This window comes from Canis lupus, chromosome 23 (genome assembly GCF_048164855.1).
Source record: "Canis lupus baileyi chromosome 23, mCanLup2.hap1, whole genome shotgun sequence".
NCBI lineage: Eukaryota > Metazoa > Chordata > Mammalia > Carnivora > Canidae > Canis > Canis lupus.
In genome coordinates this window covers 13,072,330-13,087,697 of record NC_132860.1, presented here as the reverse complement: position 1 = coordinate 13,087,697, position 15,368 = coordinate 13,072,330, and the positions used below count along the sequence as shown (strand labels likewise).

Here is a 15,368-nt window from a genome sequence, read left to right as displayed (position 1 = left end):
TGCCAGTCAAGAGATAATTTCTTCAACTCCAGGTAGATATTTCATAATAAAATGGTATTGTCGATTTTTGAAACAAGGATATCCAAGTTTTATTGTTTTTCCTTTGATCTGATTCTGGAAAGATATTTTACTAGAACCATCAGTTTGTCTTTCTTTTTGGAGATGTAAAACTCAATTTACTCTCTATTAAGGCTAAAAACTGTGGCAGTTACATGATCACCAATTTTCTTTAATGGATAAGAAGCTATTTTGTTTTCCTACTCATCTTACATTTAATATAGCACCTATTATTATTATTATTATTATTCCATATGAGACATTGTATCTTCACTTGATGATGAAATCTAGGTGTTGGAAGGTGAAGGTAACTTTTCTAAATAATAATTAAAATTAAATTAAAAGTTAAGCAACTTTTTCTAAAATCACATTAGTGTCACATTTGGGATTTGAACCTAAATCTTGTTCTAAATTTTTTTTTAATTTTTATATATTTATGATAGTCACAGAGAGAGAGAGAGAGAGAGAGAGAGAGAGGCAGAGAGAGAAGCAGGCTCCATGCACCAGGAGCCCGATGTGGGATTCGATCCCGGGTCTCCAGGATCGCGCCCTGGGCCAAAGGCAGGCGCCAAACCGCTGCACCACCCAGGGATCCCCTAAATCTTGTTCTAAACCATTAGGTTCTCACCATTACTTAAAACCTGTCAGAAACTTGGGTCATGATTTACATGTCAAGCTTATAAGTAGAAAAATCCTCAGGTTGGTTCGATTTAAAGTGAGCTGAGATACCCTCCCCCAAAAACCGTATCCTAGGATCTTTCATGCCAGGGCTGTGAATTAAGACAGATTTACATTTGAATATAACTATGTCTATTGTTCTCTGTGAGAGAATACTTGAACTAAAAAAGCAAAATCTAAAAGAAAGATCCAATGTGGAGAGAACTAAAATATTGTGTTGCTTTTTCTCCATTCTCCTATCAGTTTAATTTCATGATTCTATAACACATTGATTAAATGCCATAATAAGATAAAGAGTTAGGAGATAAAAGGAAACACAGAAATTTTGCTAATATAAAACAAATTACAGAATGCTTTCAGAAAAAAGCTAATCTTGATCAATGAAATGAAAAATAAAAAGAAAGATACACTGTGAAGCCTGTTAAGTCTGGAGTTCATTCCTAAAACCGGCTGTGCATCAAAATCACCTGGAGAGGGGCACCTGGGTGGCTCAGTTAAGCATATGCCTTCAGCTCAGGTCATGGTCTCAGAGTCCTCGAATTGAAACCCACATTGGGCTCCCTGCTTCTCCCTCTCCCTCTGCCCCTCCCCCTGCTTGAGCTCTCTCTCTCTTGCTCTCTGTCAAATGAATAAACAAAATCTTTTAAAAAATCACCTGGAGAGTATAGTAACTCTGTTCAATGTTCAGACCTGACTTCTGGAAATTCAGACTCATTTGGCATAGGCCTGGGAATGTGTTTTATCAATACCTTGATAATGTTAATGCAATAAGTATTTTGGAAAACAGAGCTTTAGGGCAAAACTCAGGAGATTTTTTTTTACTTCAATTATTACCATATATTTAAACTTTTGATGTCATTCTCTCTGCCATCAATTTTTTCCCCTGGCTTTTTTTTCCCCTTCTTTTCCTTTTTTTTGGAATACCTACAGGGCAATGTCTGTTCATTATTAGAAGTCAGGATTCTGATTCATTCTTTTGCAATTATCATATTAGATTATTATAATATCTTTTGCGGTGAATCAGATGAAACACTATTTCCATATTTTTATTAGATTTAAAAATAGAATATAATTATGGGTACTTGGTGTATTAATATTTGTACCTCCTTTGAATATCAAAGTTTATTGCCATTGAACTACAGCAGTAGTATTTGGTTGAATCTTTCATTTAGTACAGAAATGACTGACTCCTTAGAATCAACTTTGTTTCTTTTAATGTTTACTACAACTTTGAAAACAGGATGGGTACTCCAATTACTTACCATAAGGATGCATTCTCCAAAGGCTGCACTGTTACTATTTGGCATTTGTTAGAACCTCTTAGAAGCATCTAGAAAGCTTTTAGCCGATTCCTACTCCAATCCCATAGTGAACTAAGCAGGATTACAAAAATGTATTCAGAATTTTCATATGGACTTCATATATCCTCCAATCTCAGTAAATATTCTTTATATCATTCAAAAGTTTTTTGAGCATATATTCCACTTAGGCACAAGAAATACAAGGGTGAACAAGGAACAAGATAGACACCATTCTTGCTTTAATGGTGCTTTATCATCTGATGCAAAAGAAAACTGGTAATTATATCATCTGAATTATGACCCCATCCAAAAAAAGTAAGAATAAACTTTCTCAATAACCACCCCCTGTCCTGCTTCATCATCTGAAGAAACCTAGAATCTCTAACTTCCTACAGAGACAGCAGAAAGAATTTCTTCTAGCATTTGGCGAGTAAAAACTCCTGACCTTATGGGGCAAAATAAATAAGCCGTTCCCAGCTTTACCACAGGCAAAGCAGTGACAAGGAGAAACCAACTATTCTCTTCTCAGGAGTCTCTGCTCAGTCCCCGCGCTCCCTGAGGAGCCCATCCATCTATTATCATTTTAACTGGATGTTCCCCTGTAGATAGCACCCACTGGGCTGAAGAGAAATTAGGCACTGTTGGCTTAAGTGTGTTTGACTATAGCTTAAAGATATTCTGAAGACAACTGGACCAGGGCTGAGGGGTTTCCAAGGGCCTTGAAAGTTCTCTGGGATCTTTGGCTTTGCTCTGAACATCTGACAGCTCATTGTTCTCTTACAATCTTCAGGGACCAATTATATAACTGCCTGGAAATAAAAACAATTTCTACTTGTGTCCTCGGAACCCAATTATCCAGGGACACACCTCTCATAAGACTGGAGCCTGGATCACTGGGTTCATCCCACATGGTGGACTTGAGTCCTTACCACAGCTGTGCCTCATCAAAGAAATGCAAGAACATCCACTCATCAGGTCCGCTTGCCTGCAGACCTCCCTTAAACCAGGCAAAGCTGAGGAGGAGAGACCAAGAAACTTGCCTCTGGATAACTGACATAAGTGTCACAACAATTCATTCTTGCCACTGTGACCATGATGGAATTCTCAGTCGATGTCTGTAGGCTCTGCATTCACACACAGCTCTCACATGCTGGGCTGCTTTCCGTTGTTGCCCTGAGCACAAGATAGTTGACGCTGTTGTGGAAGACCATGGAGTTCCTGACCAATATTTGTAAATGCTCTCTCAGTATCTATTTGCTCTGTGTTTACATGTAATTCTGGTAAACTCTGTTTCTGTTCCCTTCAGTACAGATTAATTGTGTAGATGTCCCAAAACCCATTTTATAGTTATTGAATGATATTTACAGGTTCACATTCAGTGCCTATAGGCTCTTTTGTTCCTATAGCATTTAGCAAAGCTTGGGTTTTATTATCTTGCTGTTTACTTCACTGCATACCAATTAACATAGGAGTGAGTGGGTTTTGCAAAAGACACAATGACACAGGCAAGAAGTGATCATTAACATCTTTATGAGAAGAAATACAAGAACCATAAAAGTGTATTAATTTTAGACCAAGATCAAAGAAAGAGAGCAAGATATTATCTAGTTTAGAGGTATTAGCTCTACATGTCTTATAGTCCCTGAAAGCAGGTAATATTGGTGCCCAATGGAGTGGATATTCTTATGATGCTTCTATAAAATTAATAAAAAATAAAGTTATATTCAGTATATCCTTTTTAAGAGGTAGAGAAATATGCAATGCTTTTTATCTACTTTTCCATACAAGTTGATATAATGTGGAACTTGAAGGGGTAAGCTTTTGTTATAATGATAATTACAGCCACCATTCTTGAGTGCCTCCTCCATGCTGGGCAATGCGCCGGGTGTTTAAAATAAATTATTATTAAACCTGGACAGTGAGTCTGCAACACAGCCAGTTTGGCATCTGAGAGGCATAGGTAAAGCAGATTCCTTCTTTGTGGCTTTGGCAGTTGGTTTAATTTTTAGAATTTTTAAAAATATTTTATTTATTTATTCATGAGAGACAGAGAGAGAGAGAGAGAGAGAGAGAGAAGCAGAGACATAGGCAGAGGGAAAAGCAGGCTCCATGCAGGGAGCCTGATGTGGGACTTGATCCAGGGACTCCAGGATCACACCCTGGGCTGAAGGCAGACGCTCAACCGCTGAGCCACCCAGGTGTCCCCTATTTTTAGAAATTAAGACACATTGCCCTACTCTTAAGGAAGAGGACTATGTACTAATTTCATTTGATATATCATACTCAGCTGATGTAGTTAGATAAGCAATAATAATACCAATACTAAAATAATAGGCACCACTCTGAAGAATCTGCTCTGTGCCAAGCAATGTGTCTGGTCTTTAACATAAACTATCTTTACTTCAGCGAGGTAGTTATTGCTATTCACATTTTATATGGTCAAAAAACACTGGGTCAAGGGAAGTATCATCTGCTCAAGAACAAGAGGTGAATGATAGCGCCAAGACTCAACTCCACTTGCACAAGAACCTAAAGCCAGACTCTTCCCAACCCAATCAGAAACTTTATGGTTCCCGATACTGACCTAAGGGAATCACCTCTGCAAGGAGCTTTCTGGCATAGTGGGAAGGTTCCTATTTCTATCCTTCTTCTCCATGGAACAGTGTTCTCAGTCAGGAAGAGGAGAGTCATTCTGCATTCTATAAATCTGAGCCAAGGGAGAATTTTAATCATCTAACAGGATCCCAGCCAGAGTAATTCCTGATGTCACCAGCTGAGTCCATCCACCTCTCAGAGTAACCTGGTCCTTCTCCACGACATTCAGTTCTTGCCCTGGCAGCTGAAGGCACCCTAAACATGGTTTCTGGATCTTGGAAGGAACCTCTCCTGGTGCCTACAGGAAAGGTGCTGTGCAGGTAGGAAAGCAGCCCCCAGGGCAAATCAACTCTACTAGGTTATCTTATTTTCCTACTATAAGAATCCAGGGAGACCCCATGAACACAAAATACCATTCTTTCCTTCTGCCATAAATGTCTTTCTCATGCCTTGTGTAACCTAAAGTCCACTGACATCACCTCCTAGATTCTAGACTCTTAATGGCAGTTGATATGTCCCACCGAAGGGAGAGGGAATCCTAAATCAAAGTTCTGAAAACCCTGATGCCTGAATGTGAATAATAATTACATTATCTTGTGGCAGCAGGGACATATTAGAGCTTCCTCAAATTTGGGTAGTGGAAAGACTTGAAGTTTGTGTGCACCCACACATTTAAACTCTTCTCTATTGCCTGCTCAACTGCAGTAAAGGTTCTAAATACTTTCTTAAAAAGTAGTTTCCTGGGACACCTGGGTGGTTCAGCGGTTGAGTGCCTTTGGCTCAGGGCGTGATCCCGGCATCTAGGATCGAGTCCCGCATAGGGCTTCTTGTGGGGAGCCTGCTTCTCCCTCTGCCTCTGTCTCTGCCTCTCTCTCTCTGTGTCTTTCATGAATAAATAAATAAAATCTTTAAAAAAAAGAAGTAGTTTCCATCAGGTGATTTTTAATCCAGTGCTCATTTAGTATTTTTGCTGTTTGGTTGTTATCAAAGAAGTCTAGTAGAGGCATCTAAAGCATGGGGCTAACATCCATGTCCCAACTTCAGGGTTGATTTAATAGCATCCTAAGTCCCTAGCAAGGCCTAGAGTAGTATAATGGCAAAGCTCTCCATTTCCCACCTCTACTGGAGATGCACTCAATTGGCACCAATTTGCTCCATATCTCCCCTTTTTCTGTAGCACATGTGAACAGGATTATTGCAAAACACAAAATACATTGGAGGTTGCTAAGGGAAGAAGATCTTATACTTGAAATTTCATGATTTCTAGAGACACCCTCCTTAGGGTGTGGACAGCCTAAGGTCCTGGCTGAATGTGGACAGCCATACAGGTCATGTTCAGGAGGGCTCCCTTTCCAATGGAAGGAGCACAGAGAACAGCACCTGATATAAAGAGGAGTTATCTTGTCTCCTCACTCCCTGCCCCACATCCTTATCAGGGACTCTGTAACTTGTCCTCTATTCAGCCACTTTCTGACTCTAGCCCACAGCAGCTTTTTTCTCCAAGCGTCTAAGACTTACAGGCCTTGCCAGTCAGACCAGTCCTCTAGTATTGTGGTAGCCAGAAAAATGTCCCACCCAACCTTCACACACAGATATGACTTATTCTAATCCCTGGATATTGAGGATATCTTACCATACATAGCAGAAGGGACTCTGAAGATGTGATTAAATTGAGAATTTGAGAAGGATATATTTTCCCGGATTATCCCAATGAACCCAGTAAAATCACAAGAGTCCTTCCAAGTGGAAGAGGGGATGAGACAAGGAGGTAAAAGTGATGCAGTGTGAAAAGGACATGACTGGCCATTGCTGGTTTGGAAACACAGAAGAATAGAGTCATGAACCAACAGTACCTGACAGGCAAATGGAGGAGGCCAAGGAGTGAGTACCTTGTCACAGATAATTACTTTAAAGATAGCATAAAGTTTGCAGCATATTTGTAGGCTGTTAGAATTAGATGGGAACTTCAAAATCTCTCAATCCAATAGATAAGTTTGAACAATGTGGAAATCAAAGACCAATGATCTTCGCAAAGTCACACCATTTCAGTTACGGGTAGGAATTAGAATCCCATCTCCTGACACCCAGCATTCCTTCTACAACTTGAACCCCACCCCATCCACCACTGAATCCACTGTTCAAACAAAACTCTCCAGAATGAACCATAATTTCAGACAAGGTTAAACAACAAATAATGAGAACTATAGGAAGTTAGTGGATTTTTCTTTGAACTTTGAAGAATTTACAATTTTTATTTTATGAATGTTATTATGGATCTGATTTTGGTTTTATTTTCTACCAATTTATTTACCTTAAGTGGCAGCACTAACATTTATTTTCCTTCAGCAAATTTGCCCAAATCCCAAATGTTGGGTCAAGAATTATAAAGGATTCCCATCTGATCATTGAGCCTCTCACTACAAGTCACATTAGCCCTGAAGCAGGCGGACACACCGATGTCCTGCTCTGATCCAATAGCTGTGTCCAGAGGATCAGAGCTCTTACCTGATGTTGCAAGAGATAAGCCTTGTCCTGGCATCTCAGAGCTTCAATGGCACCTGGAAAATAGAATTGTCAAGCTCAATTCTCTTACTACTTCCTCTCCTATAAAACAAAGCTAATAACACCCACCTTATTAAACTGTGAGAATAAGCGAGAGAACACATACAGAGTGCCTGACACTATGGAACTCAAGTTTCTTGCTTTGGTTTATTTCAGTATAATTTTGTTATAAGTTTTCATCCATGCAACATCGTTAAGATAATTTTATATCTAGGTTATTAATTAAACATTGACATCTCCCTTTTCTACTGTTTACAGCGTCCACCTGCTTAATGGGCTCAGCAACCCCTACACCCCCAAGGTACACTTCCTGCCTCTCTTTGGCAGTTACTTCTGCTCTCCCTTCCACAGTAGGGACTCTGCTGCCCTCTGAAAATGTTTTAGGGAAATGATTCAGAGACAAAGGATTCTCTGCCCCTGTTCTTCAGTAATCTTACTGATGGAAAGCTTTGGTTTTGCCTCTTCTTTACACAGTCCAAACAACTTTTTGAAAGCATTTTATGTTTTCAGAGTAGTTTCAGATTCACAGTAAAACTGAGAGAAAGATCCACAGATTTTCCACATACCCCTGCCCCCTCATATGCATAGCTTCCCCATTATCCACACCCCTCACCAGAGTGGTACATTGTTGATATAATTCATGAACCTACACTGCACATCATAATGCCCTAAGTCCACAGCTTGCTTTAGCGTTGTGAAAATTAATAAGGGGAAACCTCAGCAGAGTTGGGAGGCCAGAGTCCATTGTCAAATTGTCAAATTGTCAATTGACTCAAAGTCAATTATAGGAAGGACTGTCAATCACACACTCCAACAAAGAATCTTCAATAGGAAAGAATCATAAATTACAGATCACAACAGAAAAAAGATGTACATTTCATCTCCTACAAGAGATCAGCTACCACTACCACTCAGCCAATCAGAAACCATCATTACCATGAACGCTTGCTTTTCTCCAATGGACTTTCCTACAAAACAAGCCCTCTAAACGTCCTCTTTCTTCTCCATAAAATAATTTTCCTCTCCTTTTTTCATTGGATTTGCCTATGATTTTGCATGTCCTGAGTTGCAATCCTCTGCTATTCTCAAAGAAACTCATTTTTTTCTGAGAAAATAACTGAGAGTTTTAAGATTAATGGGGTTCACTCTTAGTTTTGTATCCTCTGTGGCCTTGGACAAAGGTATCATAACATATATCCAACATTACAGTACCATACAGGGTCCTTTCACTGCTCGAAAAATCCTCGGATGTTTTCACTATCTCCATGGCCTTTCTGTTTCCAGAATGTCATATAGAACCATAGAGTATGTAGCCTTTTCAGATTGGCCACTTGCACTTAGTAATATGCATTTAAGTTCCCCCCATCTCTCTCTCTCTTTTTAAAAGATTTTATTTATTTTTTATTTGAGAGAGGGAGAGAGCATGAGCAGGGAGGAGGGGCATAGGGAGAGGGAGAAGCAGACTCCCTGCTGCATCGGTAGCCCAATGTAGGGCTCCATCCCAGGACCCTGAGGCCATGACCTGAGCAGAAGGCAGACACTTAACCGAGTGAGCTACCCAGGCACCTCCCCCCGCCCCCATCTCTTTTCATGGCTTCACAGCTCATTTCTTTTTACCACTGAATAATATTCTATCATCTGGATGTACCACCATTTATTTATCCATTCACCTTCTGAAGGACATCTTGATTGCTTCCAAATGTTGGCAATTAGGAATAGAGAGGGAGAGGAAGCATCTCCAGACCTACCCTAAGGGCTCAGATTATGTGAGCCTATGCTTCTGCACTGTAAACTTCACATGTTTTCAGTTTTTTGGTTTTGGTTCTTAGATCCAGCTAAAGTTGGATATTTCCCTTCTACCATGTAGAAGGCTTGAGCTGACTAGAGTTGGGTGTTTCTCTTCCTCTGGTCATTTAGGCTCTGATAATACCCAAGCACTTTCAGCTCTAGTTAATTAGTTTCTGCTGAGGACAGATGTGATTAAGAAAAACAGTGCTCTGCTGTATTTAAAATGGTTCCTTGCTCCTCCCCTACAGAAGCATAAGGGGATCGATCTTCTTTGATACTTCTGTGAGAACCTGGTGGAGTCTTAGATGTAAATCTCATAAAATTGTGGAACACACTTCCACCCAACCAGGGCCAGGTCCTCCTGGAATTTTTAGCTCTTACAATTGTCCAGCCGCTTGTCACAATTCTGGTTATCCTAGTCCATCTCTACTTCCAGGCACTGGTTCTTGCTGAGTTTCCCTCTGTGATTCTCCTCTGGTAAGCCATTACACCTCGTATTTGCCCCTGTGTCTCTCCAATCTTGGGGAGCAGGATTTTGACCTTTTTTCCTCTCCTATTCTCCCTCCTTCCTCTTCTAGAATAACTGATAAATTTTCAGTCCGTTCACTTTTCAGCTTGTTACGACTTCCAAAACCCTACCTGTGGAAAACGGTACAGCCAATTTTCAAATACAAAAATCCAGCTACTTTTACAGCTTTGAATCTCCCGCAGGCTGACTAGAATGGATTTATTGTGATGGTGATGTTGGTGCCTCTACAGTTGTCATGGTTGTGGGTGTGGTTCTCATTGAGTCTATACTGTACACGAATTCTATAGTAGCAATAAAGTTAACCACTTTTTAAATTTTTAAGATCTACATTGTTAGCAACATTCAAATATACAGAATTGTTTTACTATAGTCACCACGATATATACTACACTCCATGACTTATTTATTTTATAACTGTTAGTTTGTACTTTACCCCCTTTTATGAACCCTCTTTACCCATTTTGCCCACCCCTCTCCCCAGCCCGCATCCCATACTTAGCAATCACCAATCTTTCCTTGTATCTATGAGTTTAAGATATTTTTAAAATCCTTTTCCCCTTATTCCACATAGAAATATCATATAGTATATATCTTTCCATGTTTGACTATCTCAGCTAGTATAATGTCCTCCGAGTCCACCCATGTTCTCACAATGGCAAATTTTCCTTCTTTTTTATGACTTAATAATATTCTACTATATGTATATCACATTTTATTTACCCATTTATCTGAACACAAAGTGTTTCCGTATTGTGGCTATTGTAATAATGGTGTAATGAAAATGTAGGGGCACATGTATCAAGCTGCAATTTTCTTTTCTTTAGATAAATACCCAGAAGTGGAATTGCAGATGATATGAAGTTCTAGTCATAATTTTTAGAGGACATTTATACTGTTTTCCATCGTGGTTGCAACAACATACATTCCCACAGTAATGCATCAGGTTTCTCTTTTCTCCACATTATACCCAACAATTGTTATTTCTTGATTTTTCATTTTCCCCCCTTGGTTTTGATAATAGCTATTCTAGCAGGAGTGACGGCTTTGCCCATTCTTTAATCAGAATGGTGTTTTGACTTGTTTCTTTAGGGTTGCTGTGGAGTTGTGTGAGTTCTTTATAATAAAGAGTTATAAAGTATAAAGGACTTATACAACTAATTACTAAAAAAGTCCAATTCCTCTGCATGTGGCTGTCCAATTTTCCCAACACCATTTGTTGAAGAGATTGTCTTTTTTTCCATTGGACATTCTTTCCTGTTTTGTAGATTAGTTGACCACAGAGTTGAGGGTCCATTTCTGGGTTCTTTATTCTGTTCCACTGATCCATGTGACTCTTTTTGTGCCACTACCATACTGTGTTGATGATTACAGTTTTGTAATATAGCTTGAAATCAGGCATTGTGATATCCCCAGCACTGGTTTTCTTTCTCAACATTCCTTTGGCTACTCAGGGTCTTTTCTGGTTCCATACAAATTTTAGGATTATTTGTTCCAACTCTGTGAAATGAGTTGAGGGTATTTTCATCGGGATTGCATTGGATGTATAGATCGCTCTAGGTAGCATAGACATTTTAGCAATGTTTGTTCTTCTAATCCATAAGCATGGAACATTGTTATTTTACTTTGTGTCTTCCTCGATTTCTTTCATGAATGTTATAGTTTTCAGAGTACAGATCCTTTACCTCTTTGGTCTATTCTTAGGTATCTTATGGTTTTGGGTGCAATTGTAGATGGGATCAACTCCTTCATTTCTCTTTCTTCTTTTTCATTGTTAATGTATGTAATTGCAACTGATTTCTGTGCATTGATTTTATATCCTGCCACCCTGCTGAATTCCTTTATGACTTCTAGGAATTTGGGAGTGGAGTCTTTTTGGTTCTTCCACATAGAGTATCATGTCATCTGGGAAGAGTGAAAATTTGACTTCTTCTTTGCTAATACAATTGGCCTTTTATTTCTTTTTGTTGGCAGATTGCTGGGGCTAGCAGTTCTACTACTGCATTGAACAACACTGGTGAGTGGACATTCCTGTCGTGTTCCTGACCTTAAGGGAAAGCTCTCAATTTTTTCCTGTTGAGGATGATATTCACTGTGGGCTTTTCTTCGATGGCTTTTATGACACTGTGGTATGTTACCTCTTCTACACTGTGAAGAGTTTTAATTAGAAAGGATGTTGTACTTTGAAAAATGTTTTTTGTGCATCTAATGAGAGGATCATATGGTTCTTGCCTTTCTTTTATTATTTTTAAAGGTTTTATTTACTTATTTTCATGAGTGACAGAGAGAGAGGCAGAAACATAGGCAGAGTGAGCAGCAGGCTCCCTGTAGGAGCATGATGTGGGACTCAATCCCAGGACCCTAGGATCACTGCCTGAGCCAAAGGTGGATGCTCAACCACTGAGCCACCCAGTGCCCCACCTCAGAAGGAGGGAATCTTACTCAGGCACCATGCCTGGACTAGAGCCCAATGGGGATTCATCTCAGGACCCTGAGATCTTGAGCTGAGCTAATGTCAAGATTCCAAACCTTAACCAACTGAGCCATCCATGCATCCCTAATTTATTAAAAATAATTTAGTACTTAAAAAAGAATCCAGTATAATTTGCATGCAGCTTATATATCATACATCCATTTCAGGACTATATATGTTGATTTGACAATTTATTACCCATCAAGATAAGAACATAGTTACCCATCCTACCACCCATCACCGTCTAACAACCACCACTTTGTCCTCTATATTTTAGTGTCCATTTTATCTTGGTTTCATTTTATCTTTGTTTGTTTGCTTTGATTCTTAAATATACATATCCTTGAAATCGTATAGTATTATCTTTCTCTGACTGACTTCTTTTATTTAGCATTATGCCCTGTACATCCATCCATGTTGTTGTAAATGGCAAGCTTTCATTCTTTTTTATGGCTGGTCATAGTCCATTGTATATACCAAATCTTTTTGTCCATTAATCTTTCAATGGACACTTGGGTTGTCTCCATTTGTGGCTATTGTAATTAATGCTGCAATAAATATAGGGGTGCATTTATCTTTTCAAATGAATGTCTGTATCCTTTGGGTAAATACTGAGTAGTGGAATTACTGGATCAAATGGCAATTATATTTCCAATGCTTTGAGGAACCTCCATATCATCTTCCACAGGAGCTGTAGCAATTTGCATTCTCACCAACAGTACACGAGGTTTCCATTTTTACCAGAATCTCGCTAACATTTGTTGTGTTTTATGTTTTTTGATTTTAGCCATTCAGACAGGTGTGAGATGATATCTCAATGTGGTTTTGACTCGAATTTCTCTGTGGAGTAACCATGTTGGGCATCTTTTGGCATTTCTGTTGGCCACGTGTATGTCTTCTTTGGAGAAATGTCTTTTAATGTCTCCTGCCCATTTTTGAATGGGATTCTGTGTGCCTTTTTGGTGCTGAATTGTACAAGGTCTTTATATATTTTGGATACTAACCCTCTACTGGATATATCATTTGCAAATATTTCCTCCCATTCAGTAGGTTGTCTTTTAGTTTTGTGGATTGTTTCCCTTACTGTGCAGAAGATTTTTCTCTTGATAAAGTCCTAAAAATCTATTTTTGCTTTTGTTTCCCTTGACTGAGGACTCACATCTAGAAAATTGTTTCTTTGGTCAATGTCAGAGAAATTACTGCCTGTGCTCTCTTCTATGATTTTCATGGTTTCTTATTTCATGTTTAGGTTTTTAATCCATTTTGAGTCTATTTTTGCATATGTTGTTTGTAATTGGTCCATTTTCACTTTTTTGCTTACAGCTGTCCAGTTTCCCATTTGTTGAAGAAACTGTCTTTTTCTCATTGCATACTCTTTCCTCCTTTGTCATGCATTAATCAACCATAATATCCCGGGTTTCTTTCTGGGCTCTACTCTATTCCATTGAGTGCACTTGCACACAGGACGCTATAGCTCTGCAGATACTACACACACAGTGGATCACCAGGGTGCTCATAGTCTTGTCTTGTGCCTAGTGGTCACTGGGAAATCAGTTTGGACCTTTGGCCAGTACCAGTGGGTGGCACATAGGCTCAGAGATGTAGGGGCAGGCAGCCTGGAAATACCAAGTCCTATTAGTTCTGGTAAGGTACTTTATACTTATTTTCTATGCTCTTGGCAATTTTTACACATTTATTTTTCCAGGAGAAAGTTAGACTAATTGTCACTTCTTTAAAATTCCTGTTTACATTTTGGTTGGCATTGGGTTTTCCAGGTAGACAACTGTTTCATCCTTATATAACAGTAAATCTTAGTTCATAGTTTAGTTCTTTTTATATCATGTACGACTTTCTGATAATGTTGAGACACAAATGATTATAGGTATCCTTGAAGATTAAGGCTATTGATTTCAAACGGAGTTTCTTTATCATCCTAAGAAAGTATCTTTCTTCTTATTGTATGCTGAGAGAGTTTTTAAAAATCATAAAGGAATATTAAATTTCATCAAAACCACAAAATCTTAGGACTTTTCTCCTCTGACTTACTATTATGATAATACATAACCAGGCATAGAATCTAATAATAACAATTAATATTTCTGAGTACTTACTACATGCTAGACTATAGTAAATGCTTCACAGAATTAACTCTTGTAATCTTTACAAGGATTGCTTAAGTATCATAGATCCATTTTATGGGTGAAGAAACTGAGATACAGAGACATTAAACAGGTTAACCAAAGCCATATGGCTATCAGATGCATATCAAGATGTAAAACTATTTGTAGGCTATCTAGCTCCAGAGTCTGGTGTCTTAAATCACTACACTGCTTCTTGATAAACTCTACTTGGTCAGAAAATATATAATAAAATATACTTCCAAATTCAGTGTGTTTGTGATTTATTAAGGATTTTGTACTACCATTGTTAAGTTTAATATTAGGGCTATGCTAATGTCATTCAATGAGTTAGCAAATTTTTGAATTTTTAATGTTTCACATCAATGTAAAAAGCATGAAACCGAGCTCAAGGCTTTATATAATTCAACTGTTAAACTTTCTCACATAGTTCCTTTAGGTTTAGGTTTTCTCAGGGAGTTCTTAAGGTTTTCAATTTCTGCTATGCTTATTCTACTCTATTGTTATACTATATATTTTATTCTATCTATTCTTGTTTTACCTATATTTCTGTGAAATTTGCTATTTTGAATTTTTTGATGTGTTAGCAAATTGTACTTTCATTATAATTCAAAATCTTCATATTTGACATTATATCTTTCTTTTTTATTTTATTTTATTTTATTTTTTTAATTTTTTATTTATTTATGATAGTCACAGACAGAGAGAGAGAGAGAGAGAGGCAGAGACACAGGCAGAGGGAGAAGCAGGCTCCGTGCACCGGGAGCCCGACGTGGGATTCGATCCCGGGTCTCCAGGATCGCGCCCTGGGCCAAAGGCAGGCGCTAAACCGCTGTGCCACCCAGGGATCCCATCTTTCTTTTTTAAAATATATCTTTCTTTCCATTCTGGATGTGGTATATCTGCATTTTCCCTTTTCGTTTCCCTCACTTACTTTATCAGAAATTTCTTTTTAATTATACTTTTTAAGTAAGAGCTTTAATATTAATTTTTCAACGCTGCTATCTTTCTTCTCTTTAATTCACTCCTTTCTTTGCTGATCACTTAATTCCCTTCTCCCACATAATTGTTGAAAACTTTATTGAGCTGGTCTCTTCCTAGATTTCTGAGTTGAATTATTAAATTAAACTGCACATATTCTCTTTGTCTTACTTGCATGTAACCACTTCTTCCCACCCCCTCTGACTCTTCCTGATCCAGGTCTCCATCATGTTTGACATGAACTATAACAACAATCTCCCAACTGATCT

The 15,368-nt window shown here is 38.5% G+C and overlaps 1 pseudogene; it reads right to left on the bottom strand.

Annotated features, from left to right (window-relative positions):
* LOC140614745 (nucleolar and spindle-associated protein 1-like) overlaps positions 1–15,368 on the bottom strand; it is a 147,975-nt pseudogene that overhangs the window by 118,149 nt on the left and 14,458 nt on the right.